This window comes from Mastigoproctus giganteus, chromosome 12 (assembly GCF_048544385.1).
Source record: "Mastigoproctus giganteus isolate SK-2022 chromosome 12, ASM4854438v1, whole genome shotgun sequence".
Classification (NCBI taxonomy): Eukaryota; Metazoa; Arthropoda; class Arachnida; order Uropygi; family Thelyphonidae; genus Mastigoproctus; species Mastigoproctus giganteus.
In genome coordinates this window covers 150,947,849-150,969,527 of record NC_143586.1, presented here as the reverse complement: position 1 = coordinate 150,969,527, position 21,679 = coordinate 150,947,849, and the positions used below count along the sequence as shown (strand labels likewise).

Sequence of the window (21,679 nt, the reverse complement as noted above, 5' to 3'; positions counted from 1 at the left end):
AGAAACCTACACTGCAATCTTGGAGGAGTGTCTGAAACCCATTATTAGGGATCACCACACAAACGTCCAAAACTGCATTTTTCAACAGGATTCAGCACTTTTCCACACAGAAAAATTGGTAAGATTTATGCTATTTAAATGTAATGATGAGTTTGTATTCTTGTCTCACAAGGCTTAAAACATACTTACACCAATGTTTTCCCTCGTTTTTCTCCCTTAAGGTGCAGCCATATCTCAGAAATGCTGGCATCAGTGCTGGACTGGCCCGGCAACAGTCTATATAATATCTTTATTGCAACCAGCGAAAATAAGTAAATTTCACTTGTATGCCTGATGCAATGCTCATAACAGCAAAATCGCTAGGGGTTTGTCGTCTAAAATTGGTCAGAAAAAGCCAACAAGTAAGATTCAACTGCTTTGTAAGGGTGTGGTACCACGAAATTGGGCAACCGTATATATCCAGGAGTCGATTAACTCTATACCAGATCGTTGCATGGCTGTAATTGCAGCTCGAGGAACAAAATATCGAAGAACAACAAAATATTGAGGACTTATTTTGCTGATTTACAGTACATAATACTATTTCTTTAACTTGTCATTTCAGTTTGTACACGTAAATGCAATGAAATGTGTTTGGGTGGGATGTTTGCCATTTGCATGATTTCTCATATTTCCATTAATTAGGCATTTTACCCTTTGGGAAGATATTTATGGCAATTAGGTATATTAAGGTGGAGTCTTTTTATTGGATTTCATTCGCAGAGATCTAACCCCTCTAACAAATTCATTTCGAACATTTCTGCAACCCACAATGCAGCGCAAAACACATTATTTGCAAAATTCACAAGTGACGCAGTTTTGTTGTCCGCTACTGTATGTCCTACGATATTTTTCTCCAGGATTGAAAGACCCTCTCGGCTAGCCTGTCCAAATTTTTGACATCTCATGTCCTCAAACCAGTCCGTCACATCGCCAATGGAGTATCGTTCTGTTGATACAGGTAAGCGCGTTCCCCGATGTGCTACCACAGTATAAATAATACTTTATTGTCCTCGATGTCTAGATAGACTTCAATGTCTATCCTTGAAAACAACCAATGCTCTCAGGCTAAACCGTAAAAAAATAGCCCAGATTAACACACTTCATTATCGGGACGATACAATCCGGCAGGTAGTTTTTCAGCAAGCATTCACAACACCCAGCCATGACTGCCAGGGTGTTAGACGATGTACTGTTACTCGTCACTCCAAAGGCACGTTTCCATTTATCGACGGTCCAAGACCGGAGCTCTTTACACGAAGCTAGACCGTCTAACATTATTCGTAGTAATCAGTGGTTTGTGGACTAAGGTAACTCATTTAATGCAGGGTCTTGTACACTGTACTGGTGTTGAAATCTGTCCCAATCATTTCAAGGTGGGCGTGTGTGTGATGCGGCAACGTCCACTTGCGTGCTGAGCGGACGATTTTTTGCAGGAGATTTTTTCTCCTGTCATTTTCCGTCAGCTTCGCAATTCCTCCGGTTCGCTTCGTGAGAGTTTCAGCATCGATGTGCTTCCATTTGCAGATCACACGACCAATTGTCAACCTAGGGATCTCCTGTGCTGTTGAAATGTCACATATACGAGTGTTTAGCAGGAGGTGCTTGTGTAGAACCTGGGCAACTATGAATGGAGGGTGTCCGGTTATTAATGGTAAGGCAGCGTATATACACAAGTTTATACACTGAAAAGGACATACGAACGTATGTCCTTTTGTCAATAGAGCCCATGTCCATTGTATCAATGGATTTTCTTTCTTCCTTTCGTAATAATTATGCTTCTGTTGTTTTAGTTCAGTGGATGTAAATTCCTTCAAATGGTTTGATTCCAGTCAGGGACCTGAAGAATTCCTTTAAGGGTTTTTTTCACAAGGGAGGGGAAACATTAGTTAGTCGAGCTCAAAACAAAAGTAGTTTTTTCCTCCTATAGCTATAGAACGACCTATAATACATTGTAGTTTACGAACACTAAATTCTGGAGGACTACAGTCTATGTTGAATCGTCACTTACAGAAGGTTAAATAAATGTAACAGTTTAATGCCTTCGAATGAATAATAAATGTTGCACCATTTTTTAAGCAAACACCATCTTGTTTTTATTTCTTAAAGAATCCACAGACAGAAGTCAGACGACCCAAATCTACATAGGCATCACATATTTATTACTCCATTTCCTTCAGTTTCAATTGCCTTCATCACGATACTTTCCTTCAAACGCGAAATAAAACGCCAGAAACTGCCGTTTCTGTTAACGTTATGTACAATAAGTGCACAGGAGTATTTTATTGTTCCTCTTTTCTTCCACCGAGAACCTAAGTGGTAATATAACAGTCGATTACTATTTATTTCATTTAAGTAGCTGAGACATTACTTGTGATTCTACATTCTAAAGACCCATTAAAAAGGAAAAAATCCTCTAAGAGGAAAGAAAGAGCGTTTCAGATCAACAGCCACACAGAATCGATCAGACCCAACGGCGTTTAACTTCTTAACTTTGCGAAGTGCAGAACTGAAGAAATGGACAGTTGTCGGAAAATGTTATTCTATGCATATTTAAATTTACCCAGGTTTTGGTTAATTGGATTAATTCTATTTTATTTTAAATTAACTTGTCGGGTAGCTGTTGATTAGTTTTATTGCACAAGACAGCCATTGTTATCTTCTAATCCTACCATGGATTCATATCAGAGTACTGGGGATTCTAAAGGATGAATATTAACGAAGACGTTAGTGAGACTCCGATGTGTTTGTGGATGCACGCACGTCAACTTGTTCTTCGAAACCAAAGACTATTTAGGTGTCTTACAATTATTTGACGGTTACATATCCTCAAAGGAATCTTCAATCACCTATTCAAAAACGATCCTAAACGTATGGAAGATTTTTGATACCATTAGTAGACAAGCTTTCTTAAAGAGTGGTGAAGGAGTGATCTACTGCTAGCAGTATGGCTAGTATTGGCCGAAAGCATTTACTTCCCAGTAAATGCATCCTCCTTTTTTGGGATAAAAATCAAAGTCACAATGATTCATGTCTGGGGAAGAGGAGGTCCTCAAATATTTTCCATTACTATCGCACTCTCATTAACAAATCACATTACACCTTGCAAGTTGAAAGGCGTTGCCTTAAGGAAAGTATAGCGCCACCTTCGTATTTTTGAGTACAAATTGTGTTCCAAGTGGTGGCATACAGATGGCATTATGATGAAATGGCATCATTTTCCTCCAAGCAGCTTCGAGGGGAAATGATGCCTTTCCAGTTATAGGAATTAGCATCGATTTTACATTCCAGGATTTTGTCCAGAAGGGTTTTAGATGGAAAGAAATTAAGTGGCTACATTCATTGGACTGTTGTTCGAGTTTTCTAGCTCCAAAGAAGTATTTCGCTGCTTCGCCACTCTTCGACAGAACCGGGTTAATGATGGTATCAGGTACTTCTCACATGTTTACTCGAATTGTAGAAAAAATGCAGATTACTTGATGCGAATGCAATTACAAAATGGTTAAATATAGTTACTTTTTTTATTTCATGATAGCTGTTTTGCCACTACGTTTTGAGGGAAAACGTTGGTCAGAGAATAGATGATTTGAACCCACAAGTCATTCACTGGAATGTGTTAGAACTTATTCAGATTATCATTTCGCGATGAATTAATATAATCGTATGAAAACGAAGAATTAACAGCAAAAAAAGGGCTGTGCAGGACGCATTTTAACCTAGATGCTCTAGATATACAAATAAATCCAAAACTTAAGATGTATTATGCACAACATTTGCATCTTGAACCAAATACCGCAGTTCAAAGAAAACAAAGACTTGGTTGTAAGGAATGGCTGAGATTCCTTCTATCGCTTTGTCCTGATATTGTTGTGTAAATATCAACAAATGAACACAAGACATGCGATGAAATTCAACAGATTTATGGTTAATGACCATTTTACAAAATTGAAAGTGGTCTTGGGAGTTTTCAGCAAGTGGAAGTTCATTCTCGACACTGAGATAGCAAGCTAGCCTTCTATCCATAACAGAAAGAAGGTTTAGCTAAAATGAGTTTACTTTGTTGTAGTGTAATACATAGAAATGCATTTCAGGAGTTATAGAAACCAACTTAGTTTTCAATTTATATAATATCAGCAATCATCTATTTGCATTTCCGCAAATTCATAAAGTTAAGTTTCTTAATTCTAATAAGACTTCAGACTGGAAGTGTTAATCGACATTTAAATGAAAATTGGCATGATTATATGGCCAAAAAATCATCATTGGTGGCAGAACTTTAAAGAAAAGAACGCCACAGGGAGTCCAACATTTTTATATGTACATCTCCCTTCCTTTCACTTAAGACCTGAATGCAAACATTGCCCTTAAAGGTAAAGTAATCTAAAGTAATTACTTTATTATTCCTCTCTCTCTTGAAAAAGTAATATCTTTCTCTTCATAACGTGAAGGTTGCATTCAAAAGATTTAAACTAACAACCGTGGAGAAAATAAGAATAAGAATTCTCTTCCCGATGGGTAGGAACTTTGTCAATTTGATTACGATGGCGTAATGTTTAAATACCTTATCGCTTGCCTTTTCTGAGAGGAGAATGGATAATATATGTCACAGAGAGAGTAATACTTCAAGAAAATAAATTATTGTGTGTTTGCTACCTGGTTTCGTTATTTTAAATCTCAAATTAATTATGAAATTTAAATAGAAATCTTTTAAAGTATGATAAATTTGTCTCTTCTTGATTTGACAATATAATTTTATCTAAAAAAATTAGTGTTTATTCTAAAATTAGATTCCCCGACTTCGAGGAACAGTTCGATTTCAGTCTTTATTAATATAAATCTGGTGTTTTAGAGAAATGATTATAGTAATATTCCTTTGTTTTATCTTCACTTAAATTTCCACAACTGCGTGCTAAAAGTTGCTGAATATTTCGGCACAGTTATGATAAAGATTACAGTCTGCAATAAAGCATCAAGACGCCGAAAAGATTTACAAGTAAATAAAATATCAAATAAACCATTTAACTTAACTTTATAGGAGAGAATAAAATTTCTGGGGTTGGGTTACTTTGCATAACATTTTTTGTTTTATTATTATGCGAATTTCAATAAAATATCGTAGACATTTTCCTCTAACAAAATTCTATTTATTAATATAACTCAGGGCTTGCTCAAGAAAATATTTCCTTCAGAAGCTAATATAGTCAAGATGAATGTTCTCGCAAGACGTGTTCAAAACGAACAGCAGATAGAAAAATGTTTAAATGTTACCAAAGAAACTTATGAAATACGTGTGGAGTACCAAACCTTAAAATTGGCTCAAGATTGTGTTTCTAAAGCACAAATCTATAGAGAGAAAACTTTAAGTAAAAAGAAAAGGAAAGGAAAGAAAAGTGCCAAGAGAGTGTCGAAATCCATAAGAATTCTTCTTGTATAAAGATTGTGCTAAGAACTGTTGGCAATCTTACACAGGATTTGTATCATTAGATTATATTTATTTCAGCTAAAACAATGACACGTTTGCATTTGAGCAATACAAAAGCAGTAGCTAAACACCATGTTTCTGGTTCCCATTAAAACTATTATAATGGTGGGGACCAAAGAATTCTCTACCTTCGTTCACTGAGAATGCTGAAATAATATGAATTTCCAGTCAGAAGAGAAAAATATTAAATCTTTCTTCCTACTGGAGGAAACCGTTATCAGAATTTAAAACCAAGCAGTACTGATCGCTTTGTACATAAATCTAATGAGGACTTGCAGTTGAGTAATCTGATGAAGCTCATTTGACAAATATTGAAAGTCACAGTCTACATTCACTTTTTCTTCGACATTTATTAACTTATTTACAATTGCGCCTTCTACGAGCTGTGGTGTTACCCTCTCAGGTGCAGAAAGACTTTCGCTGAAGCACAGACTTGTTGCTGACGGAAGGTTAGGAAAACTATTGATTTTTCAGAAGAAACTTCAGACAGTTTTGTTTATAAAACGACAGCTTGTTAGATGATTTCTGTACTCTCCCAATAGCAGGTTCAGCAAATTTAAGATTCCTGAATGCTATTTAGCCACCTCCTAGAGTTTTTTTGCAAGGGGATGGCAAAAAATATGCAAATACATTTTGCCCTTTTTTCCAATTTTACTTTCAAGTACAAATCATATCTTTTTTTTTATGCGGAATATTTTTTTCCCTTTTGGTTCTTCATTGAGAAATTCCCCATGACAGACACTATTAGGATTTAGGATTTAAATCATTTCCAGAAACAGATAAACAGCCACAAACAGAATATACATTTCAACATGTTCTGTGATGCACGCTCTGCATTATAATGCAATACACCATTCCAAAGTTGAATCATTATAAGCCTTCGAAGGTTGCACAATGAACAGTATCGCTGTTTTAATACACTCCATGAAAATTAACTGGGTCCGATTCCTGTCGCCGACCGAGGTTCAGAAATACTTCCCATCTGGAAAAACGGAACCTTCGCGGATTTTTTTTTGGCCCAGCCGGGTTAGCCAGTTTTTAGTGATGGGAATGCACATATTTTGATCGAGTGCAGCAGCGGTATTCCCCGATACTGCCATTTCTCTATCTCTTCCAACAGAATGTAGTAGTTACACGACTGAATTATATGCAATAAAGCTTGCTTTAGAAATATTTTCCATATGTCAATTCAAAAGAGCTTAATATACACAGACTCGCAAAGTTATTAGCCATGCAAGATCATTTGACCGTATTAGCCATGCAAAACAATTCCCCACCACTCACCCGTTATTAAAGCTCATCAGATCACCGCCGTTCATACGTCTCAGAGAGCAGCAAAACGTTATCTTCTGCTGGATCCCAGGCCATACTAGAATACCAGGAAATAAAATTACGGATGATGGATGCTGCCAAACATCCATCCAGCTCAGCTCCAACGAATTCCCTAGTACCGTTCACAGATTATAAAATGAATATACGAAGTACAGTATATGTAAAGGTCGATGGACTCTTCAATGGCAAGCGTAAATTCATAACAAACTACTTTAAATTAAACCTGTACCAAAATTATGGGCTTCCAGCCTCATTACCCAGAATCGGCCATACTCATTTAACCCATCTGTTCCTTTCGTCAGGGAATGACCTGCCTCAGTGTAATCACTTTCATACACCACTCACAGTCAAACACATACTTCTGGAATGTCTTCTATATAATAATGCTCGATTAGTGTCATTCAGTTCTCTGGCAAGTTTAAAAGTAACCTTTGTCGCTTAGCCACATCATAATCAAATCTCACAGAATTCTTCTCCTTCCTAAAACTAATAGGATTATATCGCCGCTTTTAACTGCTTCTAAATCAATCAACGCAGGCAGTATTAACCACTTTCATATGTGCAATATGGCTTAAGCAGCCATTGCACTTAAAACCCCATCAACAACAGCACATATTTTTCGTCTCGTGGATTCACTCTTCTCATCTCAAAGAAACAGCTAACCAACCCTACAATCTATTATAGTTTATTAAAACTTTCTTCATTACATGTGTTTTTCACAATATTTGCCCCAAGTATTGCTTCTACAAAGAATAAATCAAATACCACTCAAAAAGTCTTAACCAGGATCTCGATTAATGATTTATCCACAATTTAATGAATTGATTTTTCAATAAAAAATTAAACAATTGTTCCGTTTGCGCAAATAATTAATTGAAATTTTAAATCAGCATGCTATAAGTACAGCAGCAATTGAACCGGTGATCTTTTTTATTGCTACACCTTAAACATGAGGGAACTGGGTAATTTACTGAGTAATTAAACCAAAAATCTAAAACGATATTTTGACCTAATATCCAATTTTCATGACATTCACCGATCCACTTGGATCACAAATATCATAGACAAGTCGATCATATAATCCAACATACTTCCGGTAAAGTAAAATGACTGCCCTGAAATGTGTTTTTTAGCAATACATACGAATGAAATACAGTAAATAGCGAGTAACAAACTGTAAAAATTACAAAAAAAGTGTAGCTTATAAATATTAGTACACGTTAGAATAAGATCATTTTTAATACAATGATAATTAAAATATTAACAATATAATATGTTTAGGCGTTTATCTCAATGCTAATTATATAATATCGGTGTAGATACACCATAGTTAACCCATAAATTTACATTAGTGCAAATTGATGGGTTAACTATGGTGCATCTACACTGACATTATACAGTTAATTACCAAAACCAATAAGGATTATGCCTTGTGCATTTCGTCTTCAAATACTCAATTCTTAGGTACTTTTGAAGGAGAAGTCAGTTAGGCTACGTGGAATTCGCTTCTCAACATCGTGAGATTTAAGGGAATTAAAATTGCGCGTGTCTTCTTGTCGGTTTGCCTATACTGGGCGAAAAACCAGAGTTTCCGTGGGGAAACCATGCCATCCACGCCTGAGACCGACTAATTCAGCTAGGAGCGAAAAAAGCCCATAAAAGTCCCAAGCGTTATTGATGGGATACAACTTGGCCTTTTTTCCACTAGGAGTGGGGAAGATGGTGATTATAACCACCGTGCTACCGCACAGATGGTGTCTTCCTAGTGGACACAGCATGTTTGTTATGCTATGCCAATGGTTTCCTACTAAACCACTGCTTAGTAGGAAACCACAGTTCAGCAAGAAACCAAAAGTCAAAAAACTCATTTGACTTTGCAAGATTGTTTCTATCAGGAATTGAGTTTAATGTCTGCATAATCCTTGGTGTGGTATGTGATCTTGTTCCTGTAACAGGGGTATTTTTGATGACACTTCTTTAAGGCATCTTCCACAGGAGTGGAGAGATGTGAATTCAGGATTATACTAATTCTTAACATTTATAACACTCATTCTCAAATATCTTTTAATACAGCTATCTGTTCAAACACATTTATTGCGAAATCAAATCATCATTTACTATAAAGTTTAATATTCTTACAGCAGGTAGTGCCAATTTAAGGTAGTGCCTTGTTTTCACCCAGTTTATAGCCTTCATCACAAACATTTATTGAAGAGGCGAGGAGAAAACCCTGCTTACTAGTGCAATAGAACATTCGGAAGGTTGTCACGACTGATAGCTAGAGGCATTAAATCAGTCCTACCTGAATAAGCTTCTTCAAACGTAGTCGAGGTTTATTCAAGATATTTCAATATACACGAGAAAAACGTTTTGTTAAAAAAATCATTTCGAAAGTTAATGAAAGCATGAATAGATAAACTGAACCCATTAAAATATTTGATAGTATTTTGCATCTTGATGGGATAAGAAAATTAAAATAATCATTCAACTGGATTACTTAAAGAATCCTTTCTAAAATCGATATTTCAACACAGCCAGAAGGAATGCGGTTCTAGGTGGAAAAAAAACTTTCCAAAATAAGTATCTAAAGTAAGATTCTGTGTCAGTTACATTGTTCAGAATTTTCGCCCAAGTAACGAAGGGCATGTGGCGTTATTATATCTAGAAATTTCGTGTATTCTGTCATCGATTTGTTTGTTTTGCAGGCAAAAGGTAAATTTCAGATTCGTTCAATTTTCATTGGCGTTATAAGAACAATGATTTGACTACCGATTCATCTCTGAATCAAGTTAGGTGCTGAATTTCAGGATGTTGAAGGTAGGTAGCAGCAGCAGGCCCGCGGGAATCAGTTGAATCACAATCACATTGAATATTTTCATCGCAGTTCGGGCTATGGATATTCAGACACTCATTGGACAAAACATTGACATTTTTTTTCTTCTTCTTCTTTATTTTTTCCAGAATTACAGCCCAAACACGTCGTGCCATTGGTATCTGAGGGAGTCTTGCTCCAGAGTTTACGATTCTTCCTCGAGATATTTGTCGACTGCTGCATTGTGGTCAAGAGAAAACTACGAAGATAAATCTCTATCCAAAACATCCTCGCCATTATGAAATGGATTTTGATCTGGAGAATGATATGGCTAGAGTAGATATTAAAAATCTTGTCAATGTCCCTCGAGCCATTCAGATATACGTTTACGTTGTGAATCGTCATGTTGAAAGAATCCATCGCAATCCATGTAAAAATAAAACACTGCACGATAAAATTGGTTCAATTTTATCGCTGTAGAAAGATATTCAGCGGAGGTATAAGCTAATGGTATAAGCAGACCTAGTATGTATCAACCGAATATGACCTACACCATTGTACCACTCGCTTGAGCGGCGGACAACGAGACAGTCTGGATGTATGGCTTCATGAAGTTTACGCCACATTTCATCCTACCATTGGTTCAAAAAAGGTGTTAATCGAGACTCGGCAGATCATATAATCTTTTGCCACTGTTCCACAGTCCAGTCTTGACATTGGGGCAGCACTCCAGTCAAATCTTCCAATTTTTTTTAGAGTGGTTTCGTATTGGTACACGACTACCGAATTCCAGATTCTACAAGTCTGGCTGCATATCTCGATTAGAACTGGATCTTTCCTTGCCTAGATTGAAATTTTCTGTCATTTGCTACAAACTGGACCTTCTATTCTGACGCAAATTTCGCTTTAAATTCATATAGTATCGTTCTTGGACTACTGACTTTTTGCCACACTTCTTTTTTTGAGCTGCATTCTCCTTTCGTCTTCGACTCATTTTATACTTCTGAGATGGGTGCTTTCGACACACACTAGTGAGTTGCTTTGTTTTCTCAATTGTGGCTCCCAATAAACGTGCCCCAGCACTAAAGCATTTCTGAAAATGGTAAAGATCACTTGTCTTTCCCGATGACCTAATAGCATAAAATTTACTGATATCTTTGAAACGCCTGAATAACTGTATACGTCAAGAACTCGAATCCGAGAGACTTGTTTTGATTGCATTTTGAAATTACGCTGCCTTTTCTCTTATTTTCCTTGTAATTCACCAGGTGGTATTAAATCGATTCCTTCCTTTTTTGGAGGAATTGTATGCTTCGTTATGCCATGGATTAATATGTAAATCATATAACGCGTGGTTAAAATATAGCAGTATTTTCTGATTGTATTTTGATAAATTTGTTCATCTAATGAGTTAAATGAATTATATTTTACCCAATGGGCATTTGAAATGTTACATTTCCTCTTAGAATCTGTTTTATATTTCTTTTCTAGTCTATATTTTATCAGGAAGTATCACTGTAGTAGTAGTAATAGAGGGATGTGATGCAAGAAAGCAAGCGTATGAGCTTATGTAGCATCAGCCAAAAAAAAAAAAAAAAACACACACACAACCATTCCCTCTAAAAGTTTGTCCAGTTCCCTATTGAATTTATTTAGGCTATCATCTTCCACAACGACAGATGGAAGTTTGTTCCAACAATTAACCACCCCGCTGGCTAAAGGCAAATTTCCGCACATCTATTCTACATCTGTCTTTTCTTAATTTGAATTTATATTCTCTCAGCTTCGTAATCTGCGCAAGAGGAAGAATCCCAACAGAATTCAGCGTGCCCAATCCATTCAAAGCCTTTTACACCTCAATCAGATCACCACGCAGGTGCCTAGTCTTCAACAGCTGCAACTTTTAGAATTTAAGCCTTTCTTGGTAAGAGGACCCCTTCGTTCCCCTCACTAATCTCGTTACCCATCTCTGTACACGCTCAAGCAACTCTACATCCTTCCTAAAATGAGGCCTCCAGACATGTACGCAGTACTCAAGGCGTGGCCTGACCAATGCCTTATACAAAGGGATAATTACCTCCTCTTCCCTGCTAGAAAAATTCCTGTATATTATTGACAATACCCCATGACCTGCTCTGGCAGCCTGTCTGCCTTGCTCAGAAAACTTCATATCTAAATGCACAATCACTTTCAGGTCCTTTTCATTTTCTACCACCCTACGTGTATTACCACACAGTTCGTACTTTCCTCTGGATCATTTGGTACTGACCATTTAATGCTTGATCCCATTACAGGATGTAGTGTCACTTCTCTGGAAACCATTCCATATAATATTAAAAAGGAAGGAGGTTCGGAAAAGTAATGGCTTCAGGAACAAGAGCTGAATATCAGAGGTACAGTATAAATGATGTTTGTTTAGCATGAAACAACAAGGAGTAGATAAGAAAATAAAAATTATTTGCTTTCTCCCCCTTACACAGGTAACTATTCAGTTGACCTTTGAATCTAATCAAACTATCAGCCTCAACTACTTGTGAAGGCAACCTGTTTCAGCGATCAACGATTCGCTGGAACAGGTTGCCTTCGGTCATTTGGATTTATCCCCACGAGTTCTGGAATTCTCTATAACAGTGAAAATTCCGCCTTCATTCATTTTATTAACCTTAATCAGGCGACCCCTGAGATGCCTGGTTGCCAAGCTGCGTAGCCGACATAAGAGTTCTCGTATGGGCACCCTTTTGCCGATTTCACCATGGGAGTTATCCGCCTTTGGACCCTTCCAAGAAGCTCAATGTCTTTTCAAATAAGATCTCCACATGTGGACACAGTATTCCAATTCTGTCTATGATTCTTCAAAAAGACGGATTGGTTGCATACATGATCCAAAAAAAATGGCATCTAAAGTTTAGCGCTTCTAATGCATTTCGAGAATAGAAATCTTGGAATCACTCATAAGCCAGGAGCAGGGTAGCTATAAGTGATTCTAGATGAAAGCACTTAGGTGTTAAAATTCGCAAGGCGATGGTTAGACAACATTGGAATATTGTATTCAGAACTGGAGACCGTCCTAGAAAATCGATGCCCACTCTTGGGCTGCAACGTCTGGAAATTGTATATCTACTGGGAGATCTGAGTGAGGTACACAAAGCGCCAAAAGGACTGATTAAAATTAATGAAAATAGTACAGTGGACCAAATATAAAATCTTAGGGAATAACAGATGAGTTATTTTCATCTGTTATTCCCTGAAATCCCCACTATATAGTGGGGAACATAAAGTTTACTTATGGGCAGTGGGTTGTAAAACAATTGAATAAGTTGCCTCCCTTGTAGACGCAGTGAGTTTGTCTAAATTTTATAGCAAAAGTGGATGGTTACCTTGAAGGGATGGGACAGTAAGAATATTCTATTTGACTTTTGACAAATCCGCTTCCTCGATCATTCGACCTTACTAATACCAACATAAGTAAGCACTGATAGTTTTCAAATTAGCGCACGTGAGAACGTTTGTGAATAGTTTAAAATCAATTAAACTCTTTTGCATATTTATATCACATATTCACGGTTGTGTGCCTTTATATCATAATGCTCTTTGAAAGCATCACGGTTAAAGTAAACAGCGCCAGTAACGAAAAGGATTCACTGTTGCGTGGTATAATCAGGGCATCATTTCTTAACAGGAATGCATTCATTTGAAAGCAAATCGAGAACAATATGTTATTATTAGGAGCCACCGCTGTTTACTTTCCATTCAACTTAGTTTCCAGTCTTCATCACTTTGTTCAGAGCAACCAATATTGCCGAATGGAAAGCAACAAAGAACGGGAGAGACTTTTTTTTAAAAAAAGTAACTTTTTTGGAACTTTCAGCAACCGAATCAACGCGGGCACACCGCACTCACAAAATACGCTAATAGCTTGTCAATTTTCGTGGTAAACTATTCGTATCTCAGTCCCACAAAACACCCACGCATCATCTTCATCATCTCCGTCACTTTGATTGTGTCACGTGCCGTAATTCTTTACACCACCTAAGTGGTCACGCGTCCCGCGCAACTCACTTTCGTTCAGCCAATCGCGTGGGTACAACGTGGTAGAATCGTTTACCGGTCGCGCTACACGTATAAAGGAGATCCGAAAGACAGGGCTTCCCAGTGTTGTGACTCTCACCACTTCACGCTGAACTTCGTTCAACTGTTGTTCCTCTAATCGATTGGCCACTTCCTCCGTTCTCACCCCAACTGGAAAGAACTTCATCTGGTAGAAGGTAAGCTGTTAGAAAAGTGTCTCCATCTATTTGAAGTTTTGTAACAACTGTAATCCGAAAAGAGCGAACTTTTTGTTTTTTTGGACTTCGAGTATAAACAGCGAGTGATGAATTTGTGGTACCCTATTCAGAAGAAAAATATATCCAATCCTGATTATGCAGAAGGTCAGTGATAACAGAAGATACTCTGTTGAAACTGTCTTCCCGAAATGCCAGTTCAAAACTCTCAAAAAGCGATTTCCGGTTTCGATTATCTGTTTAAAAAAAATTGAAGGCATATCAAAGTTGATATATGACGTTTTTAACAGATTGCCAATAATTATAAAATTGTCCGCTTATTCAGTAAAAGCAGAAAGAGTTTATTTAACTATTACTAACACTGATATGGAATATTTCGAAAAGTTGACATTGTTATAAATAATTTAGAATTACAGAATGAAATAAAACTTCAATTAACAAATAAAGAAAAGTGCATACGTTTGCTGGTATAGCGATCAAAAGTAAAAAATAAATAATCGATGTTGCTCAATAATTTCGTTTTTGTCAGTTAATTATCAGAATTAATAACCTTAATCTTCAAAAAAAAAAAAAATCTGTAGCGAGTGAGGTTTCACTTAGGAACAAAAACTGACTTAGATTTTTTTCCCTAAATAAAAAAAAGACTGAGAAATAGGAGAAACTTGTAATTTTATATTCATTTTTATAAAATTTATATTTATTTCATTAAATACGAATTTCTGCAGTAATTCTCCGGTTGTTCCAAACTTTTTGTTAATATCCTTTAATGTTTTAAATGAATTAATACAATATTAAAAATCTTCGTCCAACATTCAAGTACTGAATTATTATTACAATACCGATTATATCTTTAATATTTTCCACCATACTTCTAAAGTTCAAATAATAATTAAACAGGTGGTCAAACCCATATATTGTAACTCTTGATTAATCCAAAATGTTGAGATGGGATCCTTGAAATTCAAATTGATCACCTTGTCATATAATCAACAATAGTCCAGGATAATATTTGCGTAATCACATACCATGCTTATTAACTTATACACATTACTTAATCTCACGCATTCGATGGATGTGTACATACAGGTTCACCCATAATTTTCGCTAAAGTATGGGACAACGAGACTATATATTTAACCTTTATATTAATTACTGTATTGTGCTAACCAATTATTACGTACTCACGACCGTGACATTTTCTGCCTTTATAAGTCACTGGAGGAGTGAGGAATTGTAAGGAATCGTCAAACTCATTAGTACTGTTGCGCTGATTATTAATCATTCCTGACAGCCAGCTTCTATTGTTTCTAGTCATCACCATGTTTTAGTTAATTATAAAGTAATTAAGATAGAAAATATGCCCTCACTCCGCAAGCACGAGGCTGGAGTTATGAAGCGGAATGTTGATTCGCAACTACCCATGGTTCTGTTTGTATATTCCTTTTGCAATGTCTAGAACTTACAAATGAGTTCTGAGCAACTTTATCGCCCCTTCCAATGGCTGAAGCTGTAGTGATTAAGAAAGTTTATCTTCTCTTAGAAAGAAATCGTTATTGTTCATATTTTTATTTTAGTTTGAGATGAAGGTAAGCAAAAATGCGTAATTCGATGCATCCTGGACTCCATTTTGCAGCTTGCATACCTTATGAATATTTTAGTATTCGTATTTTAAAAAATGCAGATATTCAGCATGTTTAGGTAGCGTACTAAATATTTAACTGCGTGCGATGAAAGCATGGTACAAGTGTGGAGAGTTTTCACCTTTCTTTGAGTGCGCTGGCTACAATTGTAAAACTGAGTTTGATGTATACAGTGAATTGAAAAAAAGTTGCTGAAGTGTATTAATTTTGAATCACTAAATATTTCAGCAGAATTCCTTAAACGAAGAATTCTCAGCTGAAGTTTTGACATCGTTATCCAAATAAGTCGAACAGATATGCTTTTATTTCAACTGTTCCCAAATAGAATATTACATCGGGTGTTTTTATGGTGTCAAAGAATTGATTCTTCCCGGTGGAAGCCATCAAACACCGAACTCGCTAAATACATGTGCCATTTACATATCTTATACGAGCATAACAGGATTTAAGTACACCGATAGTTTGTCATGGAGGACGGAAAGGATTATTTACGTCACAGCAGGAGTTATTTGTTTGTCTGAATTATCGATTGGACGTAATGACCACTGTCATCAATATCAATTTCTTCACGAAGAGTTTGATCCTCTCGGTTGTCTCCCTAAGGAGAGAGCTCGTTTCCCTGTCATTATAGACGAACAAAAGCGGAAGTAGACTTTGTCGTAAGTTTGAGGCATTATAAATCGAATGCTTTCCAATGAAGTCTCATTTGTAAATCCATCAAACTGTCACGCGTCAATTATAGATTTCCAAAGAGCAACTGTTTTATCTCTGATCGAGGTTTACTTGACTTTTATGTGCCCTGATTCTTATACGGGGCAAATACATCCATATGGATTGCGGATAGGACATATGGTACACAGTAGCGTGCAATTTAATGGAAAAAAGCACTTGTGATGCAGAAAATGTTGGGTTTATGTGGTGGGAAGGAAATTATGTTAATACTTCGCAGAAAATTGTTATTTTAAACAGAATAGCATTGCTTTAATTAGTTTGCAGGGTCGGTGTCTCAGAAGCGGTAAGGAACTTGTGAGAGAAAGTGAAAAACTGTAGTCACAGATTCAATCCTTTTAACAAGATCTAAGATTAATCCACAGAAAACTTTTTGATCTTCAAAAAGAATTTCCGATGCTGCAATTCACGTCCATGATTCTACAATTCGTCGCAGACGCTTGAAAGGTGGTTGAAAAGCAAGTCGCCCTTTGACGAAACAGCTTCTAACAGAGAATATGAAGAAAAATTATTGGATCAGATAAAGCAACGTGCTGGATGGACAACGGAACACTGAAAGAAAGTGATATTTTCTGATAAAACTCGCTTTGTTCTACAAGGCAGACGCTCTCGTTACGTTCGAAAACAAGATGGAGAACCTGTTGCTGTGAAGTACGTTCAACAGATGGTTAAATATCCTGTAAAAAGTCATTTTCAGCAAAAGGACCCCGGGAGATCGTTCCTGTTGATGGAATGATGAACAGTATGAAATGTTTGCAAACTTTTGTACAAATTAATCCCACATTGAGCGTCACAGGATCTCACACCTTGCCATTTGTCGAGGGCTGTTAAAGGATTCATGCAGAAAAATGACATTACATGTCTTAATTGTACAAGCAATTCACCTGACATTAATCCCATAGAAAATTTGTGGTCAATCTCTAAATGAAAATTGAGAAAAATAGACTTAAAAAGAAAAGTTAAAATGATTCAATCCTTAATTCAAGTTTAGTTTAGTTTCGTCATTCAGAAATGCCAAATATTTGTCAAACATTCGTGAAAATCTATGCCAAATATTTGTCAAACATTCGTGAAAATCTATGCCAAATAGAATAAAACAACTTATTTCAGTCAAAGGTGGCCATATTGTTTACTACGTTCCACTTTTATTGTATTTGTTCAATAAATGCTTATAACTGTAAATAACTGGCTTGTTTCCATTAATTTGCACATTACTATATATGTTTTGCCTCAAATACTTTATGTATTTACAGTATATATTAATTTTCAGAAATCGTTAAAACTGAAATATCTCTTGCAACACTGAAATAGTAATTTCTGTGCATTCGTTTTTTATGAAATCGTACTCGAGTAACGAAAATCACTTTTCTGAATTACAGTACATGTATTTTGAAGTTACTTTCACAGTTTGAAATGACAATATATATGTTTTTTATACGTATATTTTTCTGATAAAGTAAGCCCTTTTAATGTACTTTTTGCTTCCTAATTAGAAAATAAATTCAAAACATTCATATCCGATCCACGTTTTTGAAAATTTTCATTATTTCATATTAAAAGCTGAATCTATTTTTAAATCATTAAGAGTTATCGATGGCTCTAGATGACACTGGTTACCTTTGATGCCTAACTGTTAACTAACAACAAGACAAGACATGTTCTAACCAGTTTGATATAATACAAAGTGCTGAAGAGGCACAGCACTTCGTTGGATTCTACTTGTGAAATGGATTAATATTTAATATCCAACTTGTAATCAGTTGAAAAAATTATTGTGAGAGAACTGAAATGTAGTGTCAACAAACTCGTTTGTCATGAGTATGTATTAATTACATACTCGTCAACAATTTCTGTGTATGAACAAGAGTACGATCTGTTTTAACCACAAACTGGAAATCGAGATAAACCTTAGGCCCCACACATCAGCTGTGCAATGCCATTTGAACTGCTAATGATACCGCGAGGACAAAAAATGCCATTTTGAGAATTGTTACTTTTGTTTGGTCATGTCCTTTGGCTTTTCATCTAAAAGCAAGATTAGGGTTCAATACCCGAATCTGCCTTCCGCAACGCGGCCTGTCTTATGATATACTAATTGCTTAGCCTCCCTTAAAAATGGACTTTACATAAAGTTGTTTCTTGTGAAGATCGAATCGAAGGGGTCAGCAATGATGAAGACATATCTATCACAATCAAAAAGTCAAACTAATTTGGTCATCACCCAAGTGACTAAATGACCTGATTTCAGACTTACAGCAATTTAAGAGTCGATTTGAATCCTTGGGTTATGGAATTATAAGGGATGGAACTTGCTTGCACAACATAACCATATCTGGATATTATCGTAGCTGGCAAAAGAATTTAATACAGTTTTCTCAATAACATGAGATATCATTTTCCATAGCAATACTATACTGGTGGCTTAATGAATTTTTCTTGGTCACAAGTATTTGTCCCTGTTGTTGTGACATTTTCTGGCGCAAGGGCTACTTAGGCCATATTCCGCTCCCAAATCAATTGACTTTACATAAGAATGTCGCTGAAGGCTGGATCCCTGCTGTTGCACTGCACACTACTTGTTTGTTATTTGGTTTTTAGGAGCATTAGCAACTAAGGCCATATTGCTCCGGGATATGCGGTGGTCATTCCCTGACCTTTCCGTATCCTCCGTATTTGGTGGTGACGGGCTCGAACCCCGGTCTAATCAAGAAGCGTGTGCTACGCACTGCTGCTCCTTCCCACCTGGCTACGGAGGCGCCACCTGCACACTACTACTTTGTAGTAAACTTACAAACTATCCTATGGAATCTCTCTCCCCCTACTCCAAGAAAATTAATTACACAAGACATAACTGGAAAATTTGTTGATCGGAAAGATGGTTGCACTAGGTTTGCAAACGTTTGCTGTTTCTTACGTCAATGGGACAGCAGAGCAAGGTTCCATTATACTGGTAAGGTGAGACCACCTTCAAAAGCATATATTCCTGAACTGAATAAAGTTCACCATCCACAACTAGTTAATAGGAAAAACGTTTAATTTCTTCCTCTTGAATTATTGTTATGAAAAACTTCCTAAGAGGGCTGGACAAGGGTAGTAATTTCCAATACATTTGCAAAATTTCGTCGACTCCGTGACGGGAAGATAAAGGAAGAATGCGCGTGGATTGCCATTAAGGAGCTTTGACAAAATTTTCGGAAATTAAAGATCAGAAAATATAAAGATCTTGTTGATTAACTACCGCAAGCATAAAAAGAAACGGACTGTAATAGGAGTTTAAAATTCATTTTGTACATTCACATCTTAAATTTTTCCCTCCAAATCTAGGTGCTATCAGCTTTTAAAATGGGGAAATAATTTCACCAGGGCATTTCTTGTAACGGAAAGCAGTAAGGAGTCAAGTGGCGTCAGAAAATAGTTGCCGATTACTACTACACGCCTGTGAAAGAAAACTAGCAGCACACAAGAAAAATCAGGGCTTGACTTTTAAGCTAAACAAATTTACCTTTTGTTCAATAATTTATCACTAGACGCAATCACAAAACTTAAAAGACACACTCGTGTTCAGCACGACAAAATGCTTATGAATAACAAAACAAGTTTAAAATTGCTAGAAAGTGATTATAATCGATTGAAATCCAGATTTGGGAACTCCGTGGGTCTTTGTTAGCGGAAATTTCGTTGTTACATGCGGGTTCACTAGGATGAAAGAGGAAAAAATTGCAATAAGCGAGTGAGATATTACTATTATCTAATTTTTTTTCCAACTGATGGATTTTGTTTCTTATCCGCGGTGGATACTGATAACAGGTGCATGGGATGGTTGTTATACACAGCTGTTATTATTATTGGTCGAAGAATTCTCTGACTATCCCATAGGTGTTTAGTATCGCAGCTTTCTGGAGTTCCTTCTAAATGTCCCCTGGTAGGCCCGAAAGTGGATCTAAAGAAGTCCCCTGTGGGATTCATCAAAGGAACAAAATCAGATTATTAATTAATGATTCAGGCCAGGTGTTTAGGCAGACTCGTGCTAGTAGTTGATCAGGATGGTTGTTACCTTATCCATATGCCACATCTCTATCACTTCCCAACTTAGTATTCCTGATCTTTTTCTCGAAGTTGTTGGTGTTCGGCAGGTTATATCGATCGGGTAGGTACTTTTTTTTCTTCTTCTCAGAGAGGGTTATGTTCGACTGTTGTGCGGGATCATTTTGCCCGCTCTTATGGTGCGGGCCCAGTACAGCTTGTGAGTCTGTAGCCAGGAGTTCAGAACGGCCTGAGGCTTGTACTTTCACGAAACGGATTTTCGTATAGCAAACAGACCTAGGAATATGCGCAATTAAAGAAACAATATATTATACAGTATTAGCATAACTCCTTAGTTGCTTTGGGGCTTAATACATACACATATCGGGCACTGTACCCTCTCTCTTCGGAATGGTCAAGCTCAACCATTATAGTTACAGGACTGTGGGCCCTCTGATTCGTCAGTAATTAACATTTATGATTTAAGATTGAAAATTTAAGCTGTCATAAAACATAAGAAGATACTGGAGATCTTTGCCACTTGTAAACAACAACGTACACTTAACAGATAACTAAATAAATTAATTTATTCTAATGCTGCGATTCCTAATCGGTGCTCCATGCACTGGTGTTGATTGTGAGTTTCCACTTGTGCGCAAAAATTTAGAAAATTACATCACGTCCTGCTAGAACTCAAATTATTTTACCCGAAGGTGGAAATCCTTAAAATATCTGTCAGAATTCTGTTAAACTGCAAATCTGGAGTTCCTCTGAAAACCAATGAATCCAATGCATGTTATCACTAAAACCAATAATAAATGAAATATGTTGTGAAATACAGTAATTTCGTTGTCCTATAATGATGACTATTTCGAGACAAATAAAATTAATTCATATGTTTAAAATTATATATTCATGAAATTTACTGAGTCCAGTGAATATTATTTTCCTATATCACCTTCGAATGCAATGATTTTTTTTTTTTTATGAAAACCCCAAGCACGAGAGGTGGTATTAGAAAGTATAGTACTTAATAATGTGCAGAGGGTGAAGGCTGAGAAGTGAAGACAAAAGAAAGTACTTATTGACATTAGACTTGAATTTCTGTACATTGTATTTTTTCAGAAATACGTATGGAGGAAGGTTGTTCCAGAAAATCTAAGTTGAACGAATAAATGAAGAAGAAGAAAAGTTGGACAGTGAACGGATGCTGACTGGTTGCGCACTTGTTCGCACCAGTTTGGAAGAGAGAGCGGGGATTATGAAAGCCAATTCAGAAGAATAGAGCCCACGGAAGAATCTATAGAAAAGGCATTCAGCAGAAACAGAACGTCTATGA

General features: G+C 36.5%; 1 protein-coding gene across 1 annotated transcript in view; it reads left to right on the top strand.

Moving 5' to 3' along the window:
* The first annotated feature begins 13,791 nt into the window (after positions 1-13,791).
* LOC150077513 (uncharacterized) overlaps positions 13,792-21,679 on the top strand; it is a 135,768-nt gene continuing 127,880 nt past the window's right edge. Inside the window, exon 1 of the mRNA XM_090386120.1 lies at positions 13,792-13,930. The gene's annotated coding sequence lies outside the window, so the exon portion shown is untranslated. The remainder of the gene's footprint in view (positions 13,931-21,679) is intronic.